Source organism: Heterodontus francisci, chromosome 19 (assembly GCF_036365525.1).
Source record: "Heterodontus francisci isolate sHetFra1 chromosome 19, sHetFra1.hap1, whole genome shotgun sequence".
Classification (NCBI taxonomy): Eukaryota; Metazoa; Chordata; class Chondrichthyes; order Heterodontiformes; family Heterodontidae; genus Heterodontus; species Heterodontus francisci.
The window spans coordinates 79,644,711-79,652,577 of NC_090389.1; the positions used below are offsets into that span (position 1 = coordinate 79,644,711).

The window sequence follows — 7,867 nt, forward strand, 5'->3', positions numbered from 1 at the left end:
GTACACACTACTGAGTCAGCGGCGCTTGAGATGGCTTGGCCATGTGAGCCGCATGGAAGATGGCAGGATCCCCAAAGACACATTGTACAGCGAGCTCGCCACTGGTATCAGACCCACCGGCCGTCCATGTCTCCGCTTTAAAGACGTCTGCAAACGCGACATGAAATCCTGTGAAATTGATCACAAGTCGTGGGAGTCAGTTGCCAGCGTTCGCCAGAGCTGGCGGGCAGCCATAAAGGCGGGGCTAAAATGTGGTGAGTCGAAGAGACTTAGTAGTTGGCAGGAAAAAAGACAGAGGCGCAAGGGGAGAGCCAACTGTGTAACAGCCCCGACAAACAAATTTCTCTGCAGCACCTGTGGAAGAGCCTGTCGCTCTAGAATTGGCCTTTACAGCCACTCCAGGTGCTGCTTCACAAACCACTGACCACCTCCAGGCGCGTATCCATTGTCTCTCGAGATAAGGAGGCCCAAAAGAAAGAAGAAGGTGTTCCTTATAACCAGTCACTTTTTATTATTTACATGTATCTATCTGTAACTTTTTCACCAAGTTGTAATCCTCCTCCATGTCCAAAACAATATTAATCAGGTTGTCATCATCTGACACTCTGTATTTCCCAATGTGTGGTTCTTTCTTTATTGGACTATCGGGTGGATCCGCAAGTCTGCTTTTATAACGTTGGACGAAAACCATTGATGAGATCATTTCCTGAATACTGCTTTGACGTACCTTGATACAAAACAATCACAAAGAAACTACTGGATATAGATATTTACGAAACGTCTACCTATTTACGTTTGGCTTTGCTAGGGCTGTGAAAGTATTTTTTAAAACAAACGGCATATTTATTCTACATCAGGACTTTTGGTGGAAGATTTTGTTTGTGACTTAGATACATTGGGGTACGTGGTTCCACTTGCCCGACATTAAATTAAGGGTCCCCGGCGAGGAAGAGTATTTCGGAAGATGGTGGGTCGATGTGAAAAAAGATTTTACGGGTTTTCTGCTAAGCTTCTCACTGGCGAGGTCCTAAACTTCTCCAAACTCAGAGGAAAGGTGGTGTTGATTGTAAACGTTGCCTCCCAATGAGGCTCGACCAGCAGGGATTTTCACCACATGAACGAGCTCCAGGAATCTTTCGGTAAAGAGGGGTTTCTGGTTGTGGGCTTTCCCTGCAATCAGTTCGGTTACCAGGTAAGTTTGCTGTTTTCTGGAAAAATTAAAGTTTTTAAAAATGTATTTTAGACCGAGACATTTCCCCCGCTTATATTAATTGACTTGTGTTCTCTTGTGGAAACCTCAAACTTAAAAAATAAATTTAAGTTGTAATACAACTAAATTGTTCTTCTTTGGCCTCCTCATCTCGAGAGACAATGGGTAAGCACCTGGAGGTGGTCAGTGGTGTGTGGAGCAGCGCCTGGAGTGGCTATAAAGGCCAATTCGAGAGAGACAGGCTCTTCCACAGGTGCTGCAGAAAAATGTGTTTGTCGGGGCTGTTACACAGTTGGCTCTCCCCTTGCGCCTCTGTCTTTTTTCCTGCCAACTGCTAAGTCTCTTCGACTCGCCACACTTTAGCCCCGCCTTTATGGCTGCCCGCCAGCTCTGGCGAACGCTGGCAACTGACTCCCACGACTTGTGATCAATGTCACAGGACATCATGTCGTGTTTGCAGACGTCTTTAAAGCGGAGACATAGACAGCCGGTGGGTCTGATACCAGTGGCGAGCTCGCTGTACAATGTGTCTTTGGGGATCCTGCCATCTTCCATGCGGCTCACATGGCACAGCCATCTCAAGCGCCGCTGACTCAGTAGGGTGTATAAGCTGGGGATCTTGGCTGCCTCGAGGACTTCTGTGTTGGAGATACGGTCCTGCCACCTGATGCCAAGTATTCTCCGGAGGCAGCGAAAATGGAATGAATTGAGACGTCGCTCTTGACTGACATACGTTGTCCAGGCCTCGCTGCCATAGAGCAAGGTACTGAACAAAGAACAAAGAAAATTACAGCACAGGAACAGGCCCTTCAGCCCTCCAAGCCTGCGCCGATCCAGATCCTCTATCTAAACATGTCGCCTATTTTCTAAGGGTCTGTATCTCTTTGCTTCCTGCCCATTCATGTATCTGTCTAGATACATCTTAAAAGATACATCGTGCCCGCGTCTACCACCTCCGCTGGCAACGCGTTCCAGGCAGCCACCACCCTCTGCGGAAAGAACTTTCCACGCATATCCCCCCTAAACTTTTCCCCTCTCACTTTGAACTCGTGACCCCTAGTAATTGAATCCCCCACTCTGGGAAAAAGCTTCTTGCTATCCACCCTGTCTATACCTCTCATGATTTTGTACACCTCAATCAGGTCCCCCCTCAACCTCCGTCTTTCTAATGAAAATAATCCTAATCTACTCAACCTCTCTTCATAGCTAGCGCCCTCCATACCAGGCAACCTCCTGGTGAACCTCCTCTGCACCCTCTCCAAAGCAGCTACATCCTTTTGGTAATGTGGCGACCAGAACTGCACGCAGTATTCCAAATGTGGCCGAACCAAACTCTTATACAACTGTAACATGACCTGCCAACCCTTGTACTCAATACCCCGTCCGATGAAGGAAAGCATGCCGTATGCCTTCTTGACCACTCTATTGACCTGCGTTGCCACCTTCAGGGAACAATGGACCTGAACACCCAAATCTCTCTGTACATCAATTTTCCCCAGGACGTTTCCATTTACTGTATAGTTCACTCTTGAATTGGATCTTCCAAAATGCATCACCTCGCATTTGCCCTGATTGAACTCCATCTGCCATTTCTCTGCCCAACTCTCCAATCTATCTATATTCTGCTGTATTCTCTGACAGTCCCCTTCACTATCTGATACTCCACCAATCTTAGTGTCGTCTGCAAACTTGCTAATCAGACCACCTATACTTTCCTCCAAATCATTTATGTATATCACAAACAACAGTGGTCCAGCACGGATCCCTGTGGAACACCACTGGTCACACGTCTCCATTTTGAGAAACTCCCTTCCACTGCTACTCTCTGTCTCCTGTTGCCCAGCCAGTTCTTTATCCATCTAGCTAGTACACCCTGGACCCTATGCGACTTCACTTTCTCCATCAGCCTACCATGAGGAACCTTATCAAACGCCTTACTGAAGTACATGTATATGACATCGACAGCCCTTCCCTCCTCAATCAACTTTGTCACTTCCTCAAAGAATTCTATTAAGTTGGTAAGACATGACCTTCCCTGCACAAAACCATGTTGCCTATCACTGATAAGCCCATTTTCTTCCAAATGGGAATAGATCCTATCCCTCAGTATCTTCTCCAGCAGCTTCCCTACCACTGACGTCAGGCTCACCGGTCTCTAATTACCTGGATTTTCCCTGCTACCCTTCTTAAACAAGGGGACAACATTAGCAATTCTCCAGTCCTCCGGGACCTCACCCGTGTTTAAGGATGCTGCAAAGATATCTGTTAAGGCCCCAGCTATTTCCTCTCTCGTTCCCTCAGTAACCTGGGATAGATCCCATCCGGACCTGTGGACTTGTCCACCTTAATGCCTTTTAGAATACCCAACACTTCCTCCCTCCTTATGCCGACTTGACCGAGAGTAATCAAACATCTGTCCCTAACCTCAACATCCGTCATGTCCCTCTCCTCGGTGAATACCGATGCAAAGTACTCGTTTAGAATCTCACCCATTTTCTCTGACTCCACGCATAACTTTCCTCCTTTGTCCTTGAGTGGGCCAATCCTTTCTCTAGTTACCCTCTTGCTCCTTATATATGAATAAAAGGCTTTGGGATTTTCCTTAACCCTGTTTGCTAAAGATATTTCATGACCCCTTTTAGCCCTCTTAATTCCTCGTTTCAGATTGGTCCTACATTCCCGATATTCTTTCAAAGCTTCGTCTTTCTTCAGCCTCCTAGACCTTATGTATGCTTCCTTTTTCCTCTTAGCTAGTCTCACAATTTCACCTGTCATCCATGGTTCCCTAATCTTGCCATTTCTATCCCTCATTTTCACAGGAACATGTCTCTCCTGCACGCTAATCAACCTCTCTTTAAAAGCCTCCCACATATCAAATGTGGATTTACCTTCAAACAGCTGCTCCCAATCTACATTCCCCAGCTCCTGCCGAATTTTGGTATAGTTGGCCTTCCCCCAATTTAGCACTCTTCCTTTGGGACCACTCTCGTCTTTGTCCATGAGTATTCTAAAACTTACGGAATTGTGATCACTATTCCCAAAGTAGTCCCCTACTGAAACTTCAACCACCTGGCCGGGCTCATTCCCCAACACCAGATCCAGTATGGCCCCTTCCCGAGTTGGACTATTTACATACTGCTCTAGAAATCCCTCCTGGATGCTCCTTACAAATTCTGCTCCATCTAGACCTCTAACACTAAGTGAATCCCAGTCAATGTTGGGAAAATTAAAATCTCCTATCACCACCACCCTGTTGCTCCTGCATCTTTCCATAATCTGTTTACATATTTGTACCTCTATCTCACGCTCGCTGTTGGGAGGCCTGTAGTACAGCCTCAACATTGTTACCGCACCCTTACTATTTCTGAATTCTGCCCATATTGCCTCACTGCTCGAGTCCTCCATAGTGCCCTCCTTCAGCACAGCTGTGATATCCTCTTTGACCAGTAATGCAACTCCTCCACCCCTTTTACCTCCCTCTCTATCCCGCCTGAAGCATCGATATCCTGGGATATTTAGTTGCCAATCATGCCCTTCCCTCAACCAAGTCTCAGTAATAGCAATAACATCATACTCCCAGGTACTAATCCAAGCCCTAAGTTCATCTGCCTTACCTACTACACTTCTTGCATTAAAACAAATGCACCTCAGACCACCAGTCCCTTTGCGTTCATCATCTGCTCCCTGTCTACTCTTTCCCTTAGTCACGCTGACTTCATTATCTAGTTCCTTACAGGCTTTAGTTACTACCTCCTTACTGTCCACTGACCTCCTCATTTGGTTCCCATGCCCCTGCCACATTAGTTTAAACCCTCCCCAACAGCGTTAGCAAAAGCACCCCCAAGGACATTGGTTCCAGTCCGGCCCAGGTGTAGACCATCCAATTTGTAATAGTCCCACCTCCCCCAGAACCGGCCCCAATGTCCCAAAAATCTGAACCCCTCCCTCCTGCACCATCTCTCAAGCCACGCATTCATCCTGACTATTCTTTCATTTCTACTCTGACTATCACGTGGCACTGGTAGCAATCCTGAGATTACTACCTCTGAGGTCCTACTTTTTAACTTGGCTCCTAACTCCCTAAATTCTGCTTATAGGACCTCATCCCGCTTTTTACCTATATCATTGGTGCCTATGTACACAACGACAACTGGCTGTTCACCCTCCCCTTTCAGAATGTTCTGCAGCCGATCTGAGACATCCCTGACCCATGCACCTGGGAGGCAACATACCATTCGGCAGTCTCATTTTCGACCACAGAACCGCCTATCTACTCCCCTTCCAATCGAATCCCCTTTGACTATAGCCCTTCCACTCTTTTTCCCGCCCTTCCGAACAGCAGAGCCAGCCACGGTGCCATGAACCTGGCTACTGCTGCCTTCCCCTGGTGAGCCATCTCCCTCAACAGTATCCAAAATGGTATACTTGTTTTGGAGGGAGATGACCGCAGGGGACTCCTGCGCTGCCTTCCTGCTCTTTCTCTGCCTTTTGGTCACCCATTCCCTGTCTCCCTCAGCAATCCTAATCTGAGCCGTCATGCAGTCTAACAAGAGCTGCAGCTGGACACACTTCCAGCACGAGAAGGAGTCAGGGACATCAGCCGTGTCCCTGAGCTCCCACATTGAGCAGGAGGAGCATAACACGGGCTTGATACACTCGGACCTTTGTGTAATTGTATTAACCTTTTAACCCTCTAACCTTTGCCAGTTCTGATGAAAGATCACTGACCTGAAACATTAACTCTGTATCTCTCTCCACAGATGCTGCCAGACCTGCTGAATATTTCCAGCATCTGCAGTATTTTGCTTTTATTATAAGTTGTGATCGCCCCGTAAATTTAGTTATAGTAAAGTTTGGAAGTTGCAAAGTTAATAAACTAATACTGTTGACATTGGTTGGCGGGCAGCCATAAAGGCGGGGCTAAAGTGTGGCGAGTCTAAGAGACTTAGCAGTTGGCAGGAAAAAAGACAAAAGTGCAAGGGGAGAGCCAACTGTGTAACAGCCCCCGACAAACAAATTTTTCTGCAGCACCTGTGGAAGAGTCTGTCACTCTCGAATTGGCCTTTATAGCCACTCCAGGCGCTGACCACACACCACTGACCACCTCCAGGCGCTTACCCATTGTCTGTCGAGATAAGGAGGCTGAAGAGAAGAGAAGGTTTATATAGATTAGATGCATTCGTTTTCGACTTAATGTGATTTAGAAATAGAATTTATTTTGGTGTTTTCTTTTGGCAGTTATTTCATTTAGAAGTGTTTATCTTCATTCTCATTTTGCATTTATCATATTCATTTGTCATCTCTAACTTAAAGCCTGTTACGTAATTAGTTACTTTAGTGGCTTATAAATTATCTAAATCGGGAGAGTAATTTTCATGGTGGTATCACTTTCTCTAAATGGTTGTCGATTTCTAGAACTCCGGTTTTGAGTTTCTCGGGTTGTTGGGCAAGCTTCCAACTTCTGAGGCGCGTCGAAATGTTTATACGGTAACAAACCGTTATTCAAAAGGATATTGGAATTAACCAAGAAAAATTGCGTAATAAAACTTGCCTAAACGTACCATTTAGCCGCTTGTTAAAATGTTGCAAATCTGGTCAGCATAAGATATTCTAACGATTTAAAGAAATGGGCGGTTGATGGGGCTGACGCGCTGAGAAGCGGAAACCTCCAGTCAAGTGTTTTTGTAGTTGACATTGTTTTACCAATGGTTTTTGTAGGAGAACAACGAAAATGATGAGATTCTTAAAGCATTGAAGTATGTCCGTCCAGGCAATGGCTTTGAGCCAAATTTCCCCCTGACTGAAAAGACCCTGGTGAATGGAACAAATGCGAATCCAATCTTCTCTTTTCTGAAAGACAAGTTGCCTGAACCTCACGATGAACCACGCATCTTAATGAACGATCCCAAGTTCATCGTTTGGAGCCCGGTCCTTCGGAATGATATCTCCTGGAACTTCGAGAAATTCCTCATTGGCGCGGATGGAGAGCCATACAAGCGCTACAGTAAACATTTCATCGCCACTGACATCGCAGCAGACATCAAAACTCTTCTGCAAAAGGTCTAGTAATAGTGGACTTAAATACTGTTTAAAAATGTAGCTACTATGTTAAATTGTGACATATTAACGTTAGGCATTTTTACTATGATGGTCATATAAGTTTAATTGTGTAATTAAAAAGTTGTATAGCGTTATGATTTTACACTTATCAAATGTCAGATACAGTAAATCCTTTGAATTGTTTGTTCCTTGTTTTAGAAATGCACTTCTGGTAAATGGAAAAGACGCAGATGTTCTCCATATATCTAAAAGAAGATTCCTCAGTGATCCCAATGAGCCAAACTACTTTGCTGTTAGGCATTTTACTATATGATGGTACTTTTTGAAAGGTTAGCTGAAGAGTACTTGATGCATCCTGTAAAAGACTAACGTGTTGCAACACAATGTTACAGAAAAGACACTCTTCAAATAAATCTGTTTTGATGAAAAACTACCTCTGGTACTAGTTCACTTACACAAAATTAGGCGTACATAACTGGCAGAAGCATTTTCTTGCATTAGTAGGAAGTCTTGGTAACATGTGTTTTCAGGCTGGGAAATAGCCTTATGCTTGAGAAATAACTTGTTATAAGATCCGACATGTTTAACCACCACTCT

General features: G+C 45.2%; 1 pseudogene; it reads left to right on the plus strand.

Moving 5' to 3' along the window:
• Positions 1 to 720: 720 nt before the first annotated feature.
• Positions 721 to 7,664, plus strand: LOC137380415 (glutathione peroxidase 2-like; annotated as a pseudogene).
• Positions 7,665 to 7,867: the final 203 nt, after the last annotated feature.